At 44.2% G+C, this 18,578-nt stretch overlaps 1 protein-coding gene across 5 annotated transcripts in view; it reads left to right on the top strand.

Annotated features, from left to right (window-relative positions):
* Positions 1-18,578, top strand: part of hsf2bp (heat shock transcription factor 2 binding protein) — a 245,369-nt gene that overhangs the window by 198,961 nt on the left and 27,830 nt on the right. The gene's annotated exons all lie outside the window — the stretch shown is intronic.

Here is an 18,578-nt window from a genome sequence, read left to right as displayed (position 1 = left end):
CTGCGCTGACTGAAGAAACTAGTCGCCCATTCTAATCCCACCTTCCAGCACTTGGTTTGTAGCCTTGCAGGTTACAGCAATGCAGGTGCAGGTCCAAGTACCTTTTAAATGAGTTAAGGGTCTTTGCCTCCACCACCGATCCGGGCAGCAAATTCCAGACACCCACCATCCTCTGGGTGAAAAAGTTTTTCCTCATCTGCCCTCTAATCCTAAATCTGTGCCCCCTGGTAATTGACCTCTCCGAAGGGGAAACAGGTCCTTCTTGTCTACTCCATCTAGGCCCCTCATAATTTTGTGCAGCTCAATAAGTCATCCCTCAGCCTCCTCTGTTCTGAGGAGAGGTTTGAGCTCCTGAAGTCAGAGTTATAAGGAGCTAGGGAGGAAGTTAAAAAGCAGAACTTCAAAGGTAGTAATCCCCAGTGCCATGTGTTAGTGAGAGTAGAAATCAGAGGATATGGCAGATCAATGTATAGCTAGAGACATGGCACAGGAGGGAGGGATTCAGATTCCTGGGACATTGGGACCAGTTCTGTGGCAGGAGGGGCCTGTTCATGATGGACGGATTGTACCCGAGTAATGCTGGGGCCAGTATTCTCACAGGCAGATTAACTAGTGCTGTGGGGGAGGGTTTAAACTAATTGTGCAGTGGTTTAGGCATCAAGATGTAGTATTGCAAAGAAGGAACAGGGTGCACAGAGGATGGGAAACACAGAGTTAGAAATAATACATAATTAGGTGGGATCATAGAAAATATAAAGAGGTGTTACAATTAGGTTTAGAGTGTGTACATGCACAAAGTGTGGTTAACAAGGTTGGTGAGCTGCAGGCACAAATAGCCGCGTGGGAATATGATGTAGTCGCGATGCTGGAAACCTGGATCAACAAAAGGAGTGAATTGGATACTTAATATTCATGGGTACCAGATACTCAGGAAAGATAGGGAAGAAACAAAAGGAGGAGATGTAGCAGTTTTGATTTAGGAAAATATTGCAGTGCTAGGAAGAGAGAGCATCCTTGAGGGTCAAAGACAGAATCTATTTGGTTGGAGTTAAGAAACACTAACGGAGAGATATTATGGTACTTGGTGTACTTTACAAGTCACCAAATAGTGGGAAGAAGATAGAGGATCAGATTCGCAGGGAAATTACTGAGAAGTGCATGAACTATAGAATACGATAATGGGACACTTTAAATACCCCAATATTGAATGGGACAGTGATTGTGTTAAGGGCAGAAAAGGGAAGGAATTACTGAAGTGTGCTCAGGAGAATTTTCTTGATGTGTATGTTTCCTTCCCAAAGAGGAAGGAGGCATTGCTGGATCTAGTCCTGGGGAATGAAGTGGGTCAAGTGCCAAATGTCACCGTGGGGAGCATCTTGGGAATAGCCATCATAGTATCATAAGGTTTAGGTTAGTTTTGGAGGTAAATCAGGAGCAATCTAGAATAAAAATATTTAACTGGGGCAGGGCTAACTTCAGCAAATTGAGGAGAGATCTGGTTTGGATAAATTGGAGTCAAAGACTGGCAGGCAGGCAGGAATGTAATGGAGCAATGGGTGCCTTTTAAAGAGGACGTGGTTCAGGTACAATCTGGGTACATTCCGAAAGGGGGAAAGGGAGAGCAACAAAGGCAGGACTCCCTGGATGATGAAGGAATTAGGAGTAAGATGAAGCAAAAAAAGGGAGTGTAGAACAGATGGCAGTTTGCTAATACAGTGGAGAATCTGGTTGAATATAAAAAAAGAGAAGTAAAAAAGGAAATAAGAGGGCAAAGAGATAGTTTGAGAATAGATTGGAAGCTAACATAAAAGGGAATCCAAAGGTCTTTGGGCATTTCAGCAGTAAAAGGGCTGTCAGAGGAGTGGTGGAGTCAAGTAGGGTCCAAAATGGATATCTGTTGGTGGAGACATTAAATGAGTACTGTGTATCAGTGTTCACCAAGGAAGAAGATGCTGCCAAAACTATGGTAACTGAGGAGGTTATTGGGTTAGATAAACAGGAGGTACGAGAAAGATACTTAAGCTGGATAAGTCACCTGGTCCACACGGGATGCATCCTAGTTTGCTGAGAGAAGTAAAGGTGGCAATTATGGAGGTACTGACCATATTCGTCCAGTCCTCCTTAGTAAGAGGGATGGTGCCAGAGGACTGGAGTTGCAAATGTTACACCCTTATTCAAAAAAGGGGAGAAGGATAAACCTGGAAATTACAGGCCGGACAGTTAAACATCGATGATGGGGAAGCTTTTAGAAAGAATAATGCGGGAGAAAATTAACAGCCACTTGGACTAGTGTGGATTAATGAAGGAGAGCCACCACAGATTTATTAGTGTTACGACCAGGTGAGAAAAGGGTCTAGGGTTCCCTTTCAGTCTTCACATGATCTTACTGTAACAGGGTTTAGTTTTAAACACACCATGATTTTAGCTCCCCCTTGGTGAATCCTTGTTCGCCACTTTCCAATTATAAGGCAAAGAAACCAGCACAAACAGGCTTTCTTAGGTTTAAGAAGAAAAGTTGAAATTTATTAAACTTAAACTCCAACTTTAATTCAGTTAATGCCTCCGGATACACGACACGCCTGTGCTAACATGTATACACGATACACACATGCAAACAGAGACAGAAAAGAAGAAAAATAAAGTGAAAAAGTTTGAGGCAATATCTGAAGAGTTTTTGTTACGGTTCTTCGAGCTCACGGTAGAGTCCTTGATCGTAGGTAGATCTTGCTTTTCGTTGGGGCCCAGTATTCTTCTTAAACCTTGTTTGCCGTAGGAGACTTTTCTCTCTTGGGTTCATGCGTCTTCAGTGGATTTAGAAGCTTGTGAGAAAGAAATGGGAGTAGACAAGAAAGACCTTCTCAGTCCAGGAGCAAACATTCACTGTTTGTACATTCAGAAAAACCCAGGTTGCCAAGCAGGTTAGTCATGTGACTAACTGGTCTGACCATGTTTTGGATTGTATCATTTTACCAACTCTGGAATACTCCTCTTGCACACAATACCTGGTGATCAAGGTCCATTGTGGGTTAACTGTGTCAAGGAATGGTCTTTTGTCCTTCCAATCACCATCTGCTAATATGCAAATGTTTTTTTCCAGCCACGGCTGATCTGTTTAACAAGTCATTTCTTCACTCCAGTAACAGTTTAAAATTAATGTTCATGACAAAATTAATGTGCCTCATTCTTGGCAGGTGGGGGCAGAGGATAACAGCTCCACACCCAGTGGAATGAAATGCGATTTTGGTACATTTCATTAAAAGAGTTGAGAGAAAAAATAAGATACAGAAAAAAAACATGCATTTCTCTCATTCATTCCCAAATCCTAAAGCCTATTAAAACTGCCCCCACGCTCCACCCCCATTGTGGCATCCCAGTAAACATGTGGCTCTTTTTTGGGGAAGTTTCTCTTCTGTTTGCCCAATTCCATGGCTGCCAAGGGTCTTTGTCCCTGCTGAGGTAATTTTTTTCCAGGAGAGTCAGTCATGGGCAGATTGATCCTGAACTCTCTTTCAGTGCTTTGCTGAGTCATGCAAAAGCATTTGACTTTGGGGGATGGGTGGTTCTCTTTGCTTCTGACAGTGGGGGAGGATTCTTTGCTAATCTCCCCTTTGTTCCAGAGGAAACTCCGGCCTGCAGGTATTTGTGCAGACTCTACTGCACTCCCCTGTGGCACATCGACCAAGTGAGGCATCACCCTCACGGTTTCTCTGCCCCCTAGAGGTCTTTGTCTCTGCAGGTTCCTGTAAATGCCGTTAGCAACTTTGGTGGGGTGCTTCTAGTGTATGCATTAACATAGGAGGATGTGGGGTCTAACTTTTCACATTTTTCAGGGTTGGCTGACCGGACAGTAGGGGTTTTCATCTGGGATTCCTCCCGGACGTCCTTTAACCTGCCCTTTTGGTCACTTTTTCACCACCTCTTTCTAAACTTTTGCCAGCCATATGCCTGCCTGTCCTCTTTTCTTCTCGGCAGGGTCACTTACAGTTCACCAGCCCTCTGCTGGAGGCTCCTCCTAACATCGGTGCAGGATTTAGGGGTGCATGTTTCACTGTAGGTTGGGGTTTCCCCTCAAACGGGCACATGTAGCAACTCCTGCAGTACTCCACCACATCTTTGTGGAGTTTTGGCCAGTCAAACTGCTGTCTTATGCGGGCTTTGGTCTTTCATATACCGGCATGTACAGCCACTGTAGTCTCGTGGGCCCTTCTTAATATTTCTCTGGCACCACTAACTGGTGAACTACTGTCCACTCCTTGCCCTCAGGTCTGTGAGGAGAACTCCATTTCCTCATCAGTACCCCATTCTTTAAATAGTAGCAATCAGGGATTCCCTCTGCTTCACTTTCAGACTGGGCACCCTGTGCTAATTCTTGCAATACTGGGTTGGCTTGCTGAGCCTCAACTAGGGAAAATCCATTTAATTCATTCCCTGGGTCTCCTAGCTTTCCAAAGGAAGACCTGGTCATCTGCCTACAGTGCCAATTCAGTCTCCTCTGAGGGAGTTGGTTTGATCATGGCCTGATCCACTATACATTCAGGGATACTGCAGGGGTCCATCTCCTGCCACTGACCTGTCTCACTGACCTCCTGCAGTCTTTCTTTCACTACTGGGGGGGGGGGGCTACCACCTTCACCCCTGCCAGATCATTACCTAGGAGCAGGCAAACTAGGGACAATCCCTATGGTCACTGGTCCTGAAACTAGGTCGCACTCTAGGTTCATCCAGTGTACAGGTACAGACATACACTGCCCTCCAATACCATTCACCACCATTCTGGTGTTCACTGTACTCTCTGGGGGTAAGGTCAGGCCTTTTCCCAGTAAAAGGGATCTTGTGGCCCCTGTGAATAACTATGGGCTTGGTTGCCCCACTCGTGGGGTATGAGGTTACTTTCTCTTCAAATCCAAGACCCTGATAACTTTCATGAATCCTATTAGCTTTTCCTGCACTTGCAGCTGCAAGCTTCCTGGGTCTCACTTTTACTGCAGTTAAAGTCACAGCTTATTCTGCTGTGCTTTCCATCAGGTTCCCTTCTTCACTGAGTGGGTGTGCTCTGATTAACCCTACAGGTTTTCCCTTTAATTTTCAGCAGTCAGCTCTTAGATGCCCTGCTTTATTACAATGGAAGCACACAGGTCTCCAGGTTTCACTCTTGCTCACAGCACCTACCTTTTTGGCTACTACTGTGTCTCCTACTTTTCTTTCTCTCCCAGGACTGCTTGGGCTCCTATCACCCTCCCACTCTTTGTCCCTTTCGGATTTGTGGGGGTGACTAGGAAAGGTTCTCCCCTGGGAAACTGACTGATAAATTAAAGCAAACTCATCGGCCAGAACGGCCGCTTGCCGGGCTCTTTGGGCCCACTGCTCCTCTACATGAGTCTTTATGGAGAGTGGGAGAGAGTGTTTAAATTCCTCTAACAGAATTACTTTTCCGAGATTCTCATAGCTGAGCTGTACTTTTAAGAGCCCTCAGCCACTGATCAAAAGCTAGCTGCTTACTTCTTTCAAACTCATATAAGTTTGATTGGCTTGCTTCGTGAGGGTTCAAAATATTTGGCGATAGGCTTCGGGTACTAATTCATATGCCCCGAGGATAGCATTTTTTGTCAGTTCATAATTTGATGAACACTCATCTGGCAACAGGGAATAAACCTCTTGGGCTTTTCCAGTTAGCTTGCTTTGCAGTAAAAGAGGCCAGGTCTCAGCTGGTCATTTTAGCTGCCTTGCCAGTTTCTCAAAGGACACAAAAAAGCTTCTACATCCTCCTCATTGAATCTTGGAATCAGTTGAGCTAGTTTTAACAATTTTGTACCCAGCCCAGAATTATGCTCTTCCATATTGGTCATGCTTTCACTGGGGTGACTCTGTCGCCCCCTAGTTAACTCAAGCTGCTTCAGCTCTCTTTCTTCATATTCCTTCTGGAATATTCTTTCTCTCCCTCTCTCTCCTGCCTTTCATTTTCTTCATGTTCCTTGTGGAAGGCTTTCTCTTTCTCCCTCTCCTCTAATTCAAGGTTCTTCAGTTCCAATTGTATCTTTGCTAGCAATACCTTGTCTGGTATATACCCTGTTTCTGCTTCTTCAGATTCAAGGGAAAAATGGTTGGCCACTAGTCTTAGGAGTTCAGACTTCCTCGCCTTGCCACGTACAGTGATCCCACACTGCTCAGCCATTTTCCTCAACTCCTCCATAGACAGTGCTCTTAATTTATCCCAAGTTACTTCACCCTGGCTTGGAGAGCTACTAGCTTCAGTCGCAGACATGTTCGTATTCAAGCACACACAACCACAAGAAAACCTGTATTTGAAATCTTCTTCTTTTAGATTGGGAACTATTTGACTTCTCACTTCCAATTTCTCTCATTTGTCTGTGGGTAAAATCCCAGATGGTAGCCCCCAAATTTCTGTTATGACCAGGTGAGAAAGGTGTCTAGGGTTCCCTGTCAGCCCTCGCCTGGTCTTACTGTAACAGTGTTTGATTTTAAACACACCATATTTTGAGCTCCCCCTTGGTGAATCCTTGTTCGCCACTTTCCAATTATAAGGCAAAGAAACTAGCACAAACAGGCTTTCTTAGGTTTAAAGAAGAAAAGTTGAAATTTATTAAACTTAAACTCTAATTCAGTTTATGCCTACAGATACACGACACGCCCATGCAAGCATGCCTACGCGATACACACATGCAAATTGAGACAGAAAAGAGCAGAAGAAAAATCAAGTGGAAAAGTTTGAGGCAATATCAGATGAGCTTTTGCGATGGTTCTTCAAGTTCACTGTAGAGCCCTTGATTGTAGGCAAATCCTGCTTGTCGTTGGGGCCCACTATTCTTCTTAAACCTCGTTCGCTGTAGGAAACTTTTCTCTCTTGGGGTTCATGCGTCTTCAGAGGCTTGTGAGAGAGAGACGGGAGCAGACAGAAGAGATCTTCTCAGTCCAGGAGCAACCAGACACTCTCAGTTCAAACTGTTTGTACAATTCAGAAAAACCCAGGTTGCCAGGCAGGTTAGTCATGTGACTAACTGGTCTGACCATGTTTTGGATTGTATCACCTTAGCAGTCTCTGGAATGCACCTCTTACACACAATACCTGGTGATCAAGGTCCATTGTGGGTTAAATGTGTCAGGGAATGGTCCTTTGTCCTTCCAAAAGTATTTTTGACCAACTTGTTTGAGATTTCTGAAGATCTAAGAGAGGTGGATGAGGGCCGTGCAGTTGATGTTGTGTACATGGACTTTACAAAGCCGTTTTATAAAGTGTCATATATACTTTTAATCCTCTCTCATCCAGAATGCCCTTCCCAAGGACAAAATTGTCGTCTTTGGTGATTTCAATGCCAGAGTGGGCCGTAACAGCCTGGCATGGAAAGGAGTGCTCGGAAACCGTGGAGTTGGAAACTGTAATGATAACGGACATTTACTCTTGGAATTCTGTGCAGAAAAGCAGCTGTCCATACCAACACCTTCTTTCAACAAAAAGATCACTTCAAGACCACATGGATGCATCCCCACTCTAAACACTGGCACCTGATAGATTACATCTTGGTGCGACAGTGTGACCTAAAGTACGTCCTGCATACTAGAGTCATGCCCAGTGCTGACTATCATACAAACCACCGGCTCGTTCATTCAAAGCTGAACTCCCACTTCAAGCCTAAATCCAAGAACAGGCTGAGAGACAACCCAAAGAAATTTCGAGTCAGCAACCTGAAAACCTCATCCTGCAGAGATAGATATCAAACAACCTTACAGATTGGACTGGAACATCCTGATCTCACTGCTGATTCCACTCCAGGAGAACTCTGGGAACACATCAAAGCTGCAGTACTGGATACTTCCAACGAGGTCATCGGACCCAGCACCAAGACGAATAGGGACTGGTTTGATGAAAATGACAAGGAAATTCAAGATCTGCTAAAAATAAAAGGTCAGCTCATCAGGCTCACCTGAATCAGTTGGCTAGCCAAGAGGAAAAGACAGCCTACCATCAACCTTAGAGCAGAGAAATCTGAGAGGGGACCTGATTGACCTATACAAAATTATGAGAGGAATAAATAGGGAATAAATAAAACGACAAAGGCACACCTTATCCATTTGACTACTGTCTGGGGACTTGTGCCAAAATTGGGAGAGCTGTCCCACAGACTAGTCAAGCAATAACCTGACATGGTTATACTCACGGAATCATACCTTAAAGCCAATGTCCCAAGACTCCTCCATTACTCATCCCTGATATGTCCTGTCCCACCGGCAGGACAAACCCATCAGAAGAAACGGTTGTGAGGGAGTAGCTCTGGGAGTCCTCAACATTGACTCTGGCCCCATGAAGTCTCATGGCATCAGGTCAAACATGGGCAAGGAAATGTGCTGATTACCACCTACCACCCTCCCTCAGCTGATGAAACAGTGATCCTGTAAGTTGAACACCACTTGGAAGAAGCACTGAGGGTAGCAAGGGCAAAGAATAGGGGACTTTAATGTCATATACCAGGATTGGCTCGGTAGCACCACTACTAATTGAACTTGGTGAGTCTTGAAGAACATATCTGCCAGACTGGGCCTGTGGCAGTTGTTGAAAGAACCAACAAGAGGGAAAAAACTGCTTGACCTCGTCCTCGCCAATCTACCTATCGCAGATGGATCTGTCCATGACAGTATTGTTAGAAGTGATCACCGCACAGTCTTTGTGGAGACGAAGTCCCATCTTTACACTGAGACACCCTCCATTGTCTTGTGTGGCACGAGCACCATGCTAAATGGGATAGACTCAGAATAGATCTAATAGCGCAGAGCTGGGCTTCCAAGAGGCATTGTGGGTCATCAGCAGCAGCGGATTTGGCTTCAACCATAATCTGTATCCTCATGGCCCCGGCATATCCCCCACTCTACCATTACCATTAATCCAGGAGACCAGTCCTGGTTCAATGAGGAGTGTAGGAGAGCATGCTATTAGAAGCACAAGACATACCAAAAACTGAGGTGACAACCTGTTGAAGCGACAACACAAGACTACATGCATGCTAAACAGCAGAAACAACATGCTGTGACAGAGCTAAGCACAACCAACGGATCAGATCAAAGCTCTATATTCTCTGGAGTTTAGAAGAATAAGAGGCGATCTAATTGAGACATACAAGATTCTGAAAGGGCTTGATAGGGTAGAAGTTGAGAGATTGTTCCCACTGGTCAGGGAATCTAGAACACGGGGACATAGTCTCAGGATAAGGGGCCGATCATTCAGGACTGAGATGAGGAGAAATTACTACACTCAAAGGGTTGTGAATCTTTGGAATTCTCTACCCCAAAGGGTTGTGATGCTTCATCATTGACTACATTTAAGGCTGGGATAGATAGATTTTTGGTCTCGCAGGGAATCACAGGATATGGGGAGTGGGCAGGAAAGTGGATTTGAAGCCCAAGATCAGCCATGATTGTATTGAATGGTGGAGCAGACTCAATGGGCCATATGGTTTACGTCTGCTCCTATTTCTTGTGTTCTCTGCAGTCCTGCTGCATCCAATCGTGAATGGTGGTGGACAATTAAACAACTGACCGGAGGAGAAGGCTCCAAAGCTATCCCCATTCTCAATGATGGGGGAGGCCAACACATCAATACAAAAGACAAGGCTGAAGCATTTGCAATCATCTTCAGCCAGAAGTGTCGAGTGGATGATCCATCTCGGCCTCCTCCTGAGGTCCCCACCATCATAGATGTCGGTCTTCAGCCAACTTACTAAGGCAGTATTTGACTGAGTGAAGCATCAAGGAGCCCTAGCAAAATTGGAGTCAATGAGAATCAGGGAAAACTCTCCACTAGTTGGAGTCATCATACCTAGCACGAAGGAAGATTTTCTTGGTTGTTGGAGGCCAATCATCTCAGCTCCAGCACAATACTGCAGGAATTCCTCAGGGTAGTGTCATAGGCCCAACCATCTTCAGCTGCTTCCTCAATGACCTTACCTCCAACATAAGGTCAGAAGTAGGGATGTTCGCTGATGGTGGTGCAGTGTTCAGTGCCATTCACAATTCCTCAGATACTGAAGCAGTCCATGCCTGCATACAATTAAATCTACCCTCATCCTAGTCTGTTCCAAGGAAAGCAAACTCAGCCAATAAAAGAAGGTATGCTGTATGCCTTCCTGATCAGCTTATCTATCTGTCTAGCTACCTTCAGGGACCTGTAGACCTACGTTTCAATGTCCCTCTGTTCTTGTACATTTTTCAGAATCCTACCATTTATTGTGTATTCCCTTGCCTTGTTTATCCTCCCCAAATGCATTACCTCACTCTTCTCTGGATTGAATTCCATTTGCTACTTTTCTGCCATCTGACAAGTTCATTGATATCTGCAATGTACAGCTTTAGAATAGAATAGAATAGAAAGTTTACAGCACAGAGAGAGGCCACTTGGCCCATCGTGTCTGTGCCGGCTGAAAAGTGAGCCACCCAGCCCAATCCCACTTTCCAGCATTTGGTCCATAGCCCAGCAGGTTATGACACTTGAGGTGCATATCCAGACCTTTTAAATGAGTGGAGGGTTTCTGGCTCTACAACCCTTACAGGCAGTGAGTTCCAGACCTCTACCATTTCTGCTCTTTAAGCCACATTTCAAGTAATAGCCATGATATCATACTTCCAAAGTGTCTAACTGTGCCTTCAGCTCATATGCATTATTCTCTAAACTCCTTGCACTGAAGTATATGCCACTAATCAATGAACAACTCTTTTGTTGTCTGTTTTCTCACCTTTGTTTCAGGTCTTTGTATGAAGGTGACCAAGTAAATTTGCTGTAAATGTCTTTGTGAGAAATTATGATGTACAAGTAGTCTACTGCATGGTGGAAGCCAATGATACTCCTATAGCGAAATACTGTCTCAAACGTTTACAGATCTACAGTATCGTATTGAATGACTGCTCGATAATGTTTTGGGGAACATTTTCTGATGTGTTTGACACTTAAAAGAAGTAGTCTCGGTGTCATTGAAGTCTATCGCTATGCAAAGGGCAAGATTGAAGAAATGTACTTCCAATACCTAACTGAAGTGAGAAAGTCATAAATAGAGTCATAGAATTATACAGCACAGAAACAGGCACTTCGGCCCATCATGTCTGTGCTGGCCATCAAGCACCTAACTATTCTAATCCCATTTTCCTGCACTTGGCCCATAGCCTTGTATGCTATGGCGTTTCAAGTGCTCACCTAAATACTTCTTAAATATTGTGAGGGTTCCTGCCTCTACCATCTCTTCAGGCAGTGCGTTCCAGATTCCAACCACCCTCTGGGTGAAATAAAATTTCCTCAAATCCCCTCTAAACCTCCTGTCCCTTACCTTAAATCTATGCCCCCTGGTTATTGACCCTTCCACTAAGGGAAAAAGTTTCCTCCTATCTAACATATCAATGCCCCTCATAATTTTGTATCTAAGGAAAACAATCCTAGCCTTTTCAGTCTGTCTTCATAGCTGAAATGCTGCAGCCCAGGCCACATCCTGGTGAATCTCCTCTGCACCCTCTCCAGTGCAATCACATCCTTCCTATAGTGTGGTGCCCAGAACTGCACACAGTACTCCAGCTGTGGCCTAACTAGCATTTTATACAGCTCCATAACCTCCCTGTTCTTATATTCTATGCCTCAGCTAATAAAGGCAAGTATCCCATATGCCTTCCTAACCATCATATCTACCTGTGCTGCTGCCTTCAGTGATCTATGGACAAGTACACCAAGGTCCCTCTGACCCTCTGTACTTCCTAGGGTCCTACCATCCATTGTATATTCCCTTGCCTTGTTAGTCCTCCCAAAATGCATCACCTCACACTTCTCAGGATTGAATTCCATTTGCTACAGCTCTGCCCATCTTACCAGCCCATCTATATTGTCCTGTAATCTAAGGCTTTCCTCCTCACTATTTACGACAACACCAATTTTCGTGTCATCTGCGAACTTACTGATCATACCTCCTGTATTCACGTCTAAATCATTAATGTACAGTACAAACAGCAAGGGTCCCAGCACCAATCCCTGTGGTACACCACTGGTCACAGGCTTCTACTCGCAAAAACAACCCTCGACCATTACCCTCTGCCTTCTGCCACTAAGCCAATTTTGGATCCAAATTGCCAAACAGCCCTGGATCCCATGGGCTCTTACCTTCTTAACCAATCTCCCATGCAGGACCTTATCAGAAGCTTTACTGAAGTCCATGTAGACTACATCAACTGCTTTACCCTCATCTACACATCGAGTCACCTCCTCAAAAAATTCAATCAAGTTAGTTAGACTGGATCTCCCCCTGACAAAGCCATGCTGACTATTCCTGATTATTCCCTGCCTCTCCAAGTAGAGATTAATCCTGTCCCTCAGAATTTTTTCCAATAGTTTCCCTACCACTGATGTTAGACTCACTGGCCTGTAATTACCTGGTTTATCCCTGCTACCCTTCTTGAATAGTGGTACCACATTCGCTGTCCGCCAATCCTCTGGTACCTCTCCTGTGGCCAGAGAGGATTTGAAAATTTGTGTCAGAGCCCCTGCAATCTCTTCCCTTGCCTCACATAACAGCCTGGGATACACTTCATCTGGGCCTGGGGATTTATCCACTTTTAAGGCCTATCTAACCTATCTATGCCCCTCATAATTTTGTATACCTCAATCATATCTCCCCTCAGGCTTCTCTGCTCTCAGGGAAACAACCCTAGCCTTTCAGTCTCTCTTCATAGCTGAAATACTCCAGCCTAGGCAACATCCTGGTGAATGTCCTCTGCGCCCTCTCCAGTGCAATCACATCCTTCCTATAGTGTGGTGCCCAAAACTGAAGTGCCCAGAAGTGAAATAACAAATAGCATCTCTTGTTCATATCAATGATATAATTGGTATTCTCTGTTTTGTTCCAAAACTGAACATTTAAATGCTTGGTTTCAGAGAATGAGCTGCAAAAATGATCTCCATTCGATACTGAAGCAATGGTTTCTACCAAATTTGATTATGGCACTGAAAATTTAAGTAAACTCATTCACAAATACCAAGTATTCTTGAATCTTCCAGTGCAAACGGATGGATCAATAACCAATCTCATCAGCAAGCAGTATACAAACTATAAATTTATTGTGGAAAATATGCAATTCGTACATTGGCAAACATGTTAACTTACACTCTGAAAGAAGAGTAGACTTAGCTGGGTTTGTTGATATATGGAGATGGTAAACAATGGTGTTCCCCAAAGGTCAGTTCCAGGACCACTGCTTGTTTTGCTTTATATAAATCTAATAATACAGAGTAGAACTTCAAAATTTTCTGTGACACCAAACTCGGAGGAGTGGGAAACAGTGAGGATGATATGTACCACCTGCAGCAGGACATAGATAGGCTAGTAGAATGGGCAGACAAGTGACATGGAATTTAATGCAGACAAGTATGAGGTGATACATTTTGGCAGAAGGAATAGGGAGAGGCAATATAGACTTAATGGCGCAGTTCTAAAGAGTGTGCAGGAACAGAGGGACCTGGGGGTGCATGTGCATCAATCTTTGAAGGTGGCAGGACATACTGAGGGAATGGTTAGTAAAGCATATGGGATCTTGGGCTCCATAAATAGAGGCATAGAGTACAAAAGCAGGGAAGTAATGCTGAACCTTTCTAAAGTTCTGGTTAGGCCACAGCTGGAGTATTGCATTCAGTTCTGGTCACCACACTTTAGGAAAGACGTGAGGGTCCTTGAGAGGGAGTCGGCATGTACTCAATGAGTCGAATGCCCTCCTTCTGTGCCCCTATGTGGCATTTTTCAAACCTCCAGTGCTGATTGCGAGCGTGGCTTCAGTTTAATGAGTCAGATCAAAACCAAGTTTCACAACACATTGAAATTTACCTATCTGGACCATCTTATGAGCAGTAAATGGAGATGTCATCCTTGTCACAATTTTCCATCACTGGAAAACAGAAAGATAGGGGAAATTTCCAACATAATGTAAGTCATGTTCAATAAATATCAACCTTATTTTTACTTGCATTGTATATATGCTTGAAGTGGCTGAGTTTTTTTATTTATTCTTGAGATGTGAGCGTCACTGGCAAGGCCAATATTTATTGTCCATCCTAATTGCCCTTGTGAAGGTGACGCTGAGCCACCTTCTTCAACCATTGCAGTCCGTGTGGTGTAAGTACACCTACAGTGCTACTGGGCAGGGCGTTTGACACCCAGACGATAAAGTAAACCTGATAGGTTTCCAAATCAGGATGGTATGTGACTTAGTGGGGAACTTATAGGCGTTGGTGTTCCCATGCGCCTGCTGCCCTTGACGGTAAAGTTCATGGGTTTGGGAGATACTTTTGAAGAAGCTGCAGTGCATCTTGTAGATGGTACACACTGTAGCCACGGTGCGTTGATAGTGGAGGGAGTGAATGTTTAAGGTGGTGGATGGGTGTCGATCAACCAGGATGCTTTGTCCTGGATGGTGTCAACCGTTTTGAGTATTGCTGGAGCTGCACTCATCCAGGCAAGTAGGGAGTATTCCATCGCACACCTCCTTGTACATTGTAGATGGTGGAATACCTTTGTGGAGTCAGGAGGTGAGATAGGCGCCGCAGAACTCTCAGCCTCAGCCCTACTCTTTGTAGCCACCATTTATGTGGCTGGTCCAGTTAGGTTTCTGGTCAATGGTAACCCTCAGGATGTCAAATGGAGAGACATTCAGCAATAGTAATGACGTTGAGCGTCAAAGAGAGGTGGTTAGGTTCTCTCTTGCTCAAGCTGGTCATTACCTGGCACTTGTATGGCCTGACTGTTAGGTGCTGCCACTTATCAACACAAGCCTGAATGTTGTCCAGGTCTAGCTGCATGCAGGTACGGACTGCTTCACATTATCTGAGCAGTTGCGAATGGAACTGAACATTGCAATCATCAGCAAACATCCTCACTTTTGGCCTTATGATGGAAGGAAAGTTATTGATGAAGCAGCTGAAGATGGTTGGGCCTAGGACACTACCCTGAGGAACTCATGCAGCAATGACTTGGGGCTGAGATGATGGCATCGAACAAGCATGACCATCTTCCTTTGTGCTGGGTATGACTGCAACCAGTGGAGAGTTTTCCCCCGATTCCTGTTGCATTCAATTTTGCTAGGGTTCCTTGATGCCACACTCGGTCAAATGCTGCCTTGCTGTCAAGTGCAGCCACTCTGACCTCACCTCTGGAATTCAGCACTTTGGTCCAAGTGTTACGACCAGGTGACGAAGGGATCTAGGGCTCACCTCTCGGCCTTTTCCTGGTTTGGCGGTAACGGGGTTTAACTTTTAAAACATAGTGTTTTTAGCTTCCCCTCAGTGAGTCCTTGCCCACTGTTCTCTAATTGTAATTGTAAAGGAATCAACCAGACAGGTTTTCTCAGATTTAAACAAGAAAGGTGTAAGTTTATTAACCTTAAAACTCTAACTCAGTTAAAACTACTAAGAATATGCAGTGCAACCACACTAGCATGCATATGCGATAATCATACACACAAGTAGATACAGAGGAGGAGAAAGAATTAAAGGGGGAAAGGTTTGAAGCAGTAAATGGAATTCAATTACTGGTTTTGGGTTGGATGTAAAGTCTTTGATTGAAGTTAAGTCTTGCAGTTCTCATTGGGGCCCAGTGCACACATTCAAATTTGTTTTGTTGGTATCAGAAGGCTGCAGGGTCTTCTGTCTTGAGACTTAAGTTACTTGGATCCCTGGAACTTTGCATGAGAGAGAGACCTTGCTTCTCTTTTTGTCTTCAAAAGCAGTCTGCCAAAAATTTACTGTGATGCACAATTCAATCAGTTCCCAGGTTGGCCAGCAGATTAGTCATGTGATTAGCTCTTTCTTTGAAACACCATTGCCTGCGAGGCTTGTTGATTCTTCAAAGCTTACCAGACACACTCAGTGGTGGGGAGGGTGGTGGAATGCTGGCTCTTACCCAGACAATGACTCTCAATGTCTTTTGCTCATCACTAGTGACAAAACCGATCTGGCTAATTGAATCAGGGGGCACTTCCATTGTCTCTCTGTGCAACTGTCTCTCAGATTGCAAATGTGCAGCCATGTTTTCAGCCACCGCTCTGTGGTCTTTTTAAACAAGTTATTTTCAGTGTCCAGTAAGCACTCAAAATATGTTTCCATTTGGCAGGTGTGGTTTTCCATCACACAGGGTTGTAATGAAGTCTGGAGCTGAATGGTCCTAGCAGAACCACTGTTGTAATGCAGATTATGTGGAACTGCTAAATTAGCCCTTCCAATATTTTATTCTTCAGCTAGAAATGTCAGTGTAACATTTTGACATAAGGTCACTTTTTCCAGTGTGCTAAACTGTAAATATTTTCTATTCATTTATAGAATTGTAGCAAGTAACTCTTAAAATGTAAACTGCCTGTGTACTAAAACATTGTGGTCAGAGGAGTTTGTATCGAACCCAGTACAATGATAATTTAGAAGGAACATTAGCCTGCACTAAGATTGGTTCTTCTCAAGCCCTCCATTATGAAGGGGCTAGGTGCTTTTGGGCATTTGGAAAATTATTTGAGAAGCTCATGGAATAAAAGGGACAGTAGCAACATGGATACGAAATTGGCTGAGTGACAGGAAACAGAGAGCAGTGGTTAATGGATGTTTTTCAGGCTGAAGGAATGTTTGTAGTGAAGTTCCCCAGGGATCAGTTTTGGGACCCTTGCTCTTCCTGATGTACATTAATGACCAAGGCCTTGGTGTACAGAACACAATTTGAAAATTTGCAGATGATACAAAACTTGGAAGCATTGTGAACTATCAGGAGGTTGGTGTAGAACTTCGAAAAGACATGGACAAGTTGGTGTAATGGGCAGACAAGTGACAGATGACAATCAATAAGGAGAAATGTGAAGTGATTCATTTTGGTATGAAGAATATGGAGAGACAATTTAAAATAAAGAGTACAATTCTAAAGGGGATGCAGGAGCAGAGAGACCTGGGTGTATTTTTTTTATTCATTCATGGGATGCGGACGTCGCTGGCTCGGCCAGAATTTATTGCCCATTCCTAATTGCCTTGAGAAGGTGGTGGTGAGCTGCCTTCTTGAACAGCTGCAGTCCATGTGGGGTAGGTACACCCACAGTGCTGTTAGGAAGGGAGTTCCAGGATTTTGACCCAGCGACAGTGAAGGAACGGCAATATAGTTCCAAGGCAGGATGGTGTGTGGCTTGGAGGGGAACTTGTATGTGGTGGTGTTCCCATGCATCTGTTGCCCTTGTCCTTCTAGATGGTACAGATCGTGGGTTTGGAAGGTGCTGCTGAAGCAGCCTTGGTAAGTTGCTGCAGTGCATCTTGTAGATGGTACACACTGCTGCCACTGTGCATCAGTGGTGGAGGGAGTGAATGTTAGGAAGGGAGTTCCAGGATTTTGACCCAGCGACATTGAAGGAACGGCCATTTAGTTCCAAGTCAGGATGGTGTATGACTTGAAGGGGAACTTGCAGGTGGTGGTGTTTCCATGCATTTGCATATACATATACATATGTATATGTGCATAAGTCACTGAAGGTGGCAGGACAGGTTGAGAAAGCGATTAATAACATAGTATTAATAGTTTGTCGGCACAGACACGGTTGGCCAAAGGGCCTGTTTCAGTGCTGTATCTCTCTATGATAGTATCCTAGGCTTTATTAATAGGGAGATTATATTGAACTTGTATGAGACACTAGTTCGGCCTCAGCTGGAATATTGCGTCCAGTTCTGGGCACTGCGCTTTAGGAACGAAGTGAAGGCATTGGAGTGAGTGCAGCAAAGATTCATGAGCATGGTTTCAGGGATGAGGAACTTCAGTGATGAAGATAGATTGGAACAGTTGGGACTGTTTTCCTTGGACAAAAGAAGGCTGAGAGGTGATTTGATGGAGGTATTCAAAGTCATGAAGGGTCTGGACAGAGTAGATGGGGAGAAACTGTTACCACTTGTGAAATGATCAAGAACGAAAGGGCACAGATTTAAGGTGATTGCCAACAGAAGCAATGGTGACATGAGGAAAAACTTTTTCATGCAGCGAGTGGTTAAGGTCTGGAATGCACTGCCAGAGAGTGTGGTGGAAGCAGATTCAATCAAGGCATTCAAAAGGGAATTAGACTGTTATCTGAAAAGGAAAAGTGTGCAGGGTTACAGGAGAAGGCAGGGGAGTGGCACTAGGTGAATTAATTGCTCATTTGGCGAGCCGGTGCAAACACGATGGGCCAAATGGCTTCCTTCTGTGCAGTAACAATTCTGTGATTCTGTAATTTAAATGTTTCTGCCTGCTCCAGTTGGGTGCTCTCCAGCCACACTTAAATATTTATCTTGAAAGTGTCCAAAGCCCAAATAGGATGAAAACTTTGTATAATGGAAATAGACATACCCAAGGCATAAAACTGAAGAAAATTGCCCTATCCATTTTCATTTTTGGACAAATTACACATAATGAGAATTATGTGTGAAAGCAAAATACAATATTGGTTGTAGTGGAAACATGACTTAAAATCATTATTATAGATAAATCGAGATAGATAAATGTACATAGGCTTTTTAAAATAATACTGGAAGGTAGGTGCTCTAGGCCGCGATCCTCGGG

The sequence above is a fragment of the Heterodontus francisci genome, chromosome 10 (genome assembly GCF_036365525.1).
Source record: "Heterodontus francisci isolate sHetFra1 chromosome 10, sHetFra1.hap1, whole genome shotgun sequence".
Lineage (NCBI taxonomy): Eukaryota > Metazoa > Chordata > Chondrichthyes > Heterodontiformes > Heterodontidae > Heterodontus > Heterodontus francisci.
This window is presented reverse-complemented; position numbering and strand designations above follow the sequence as displayed.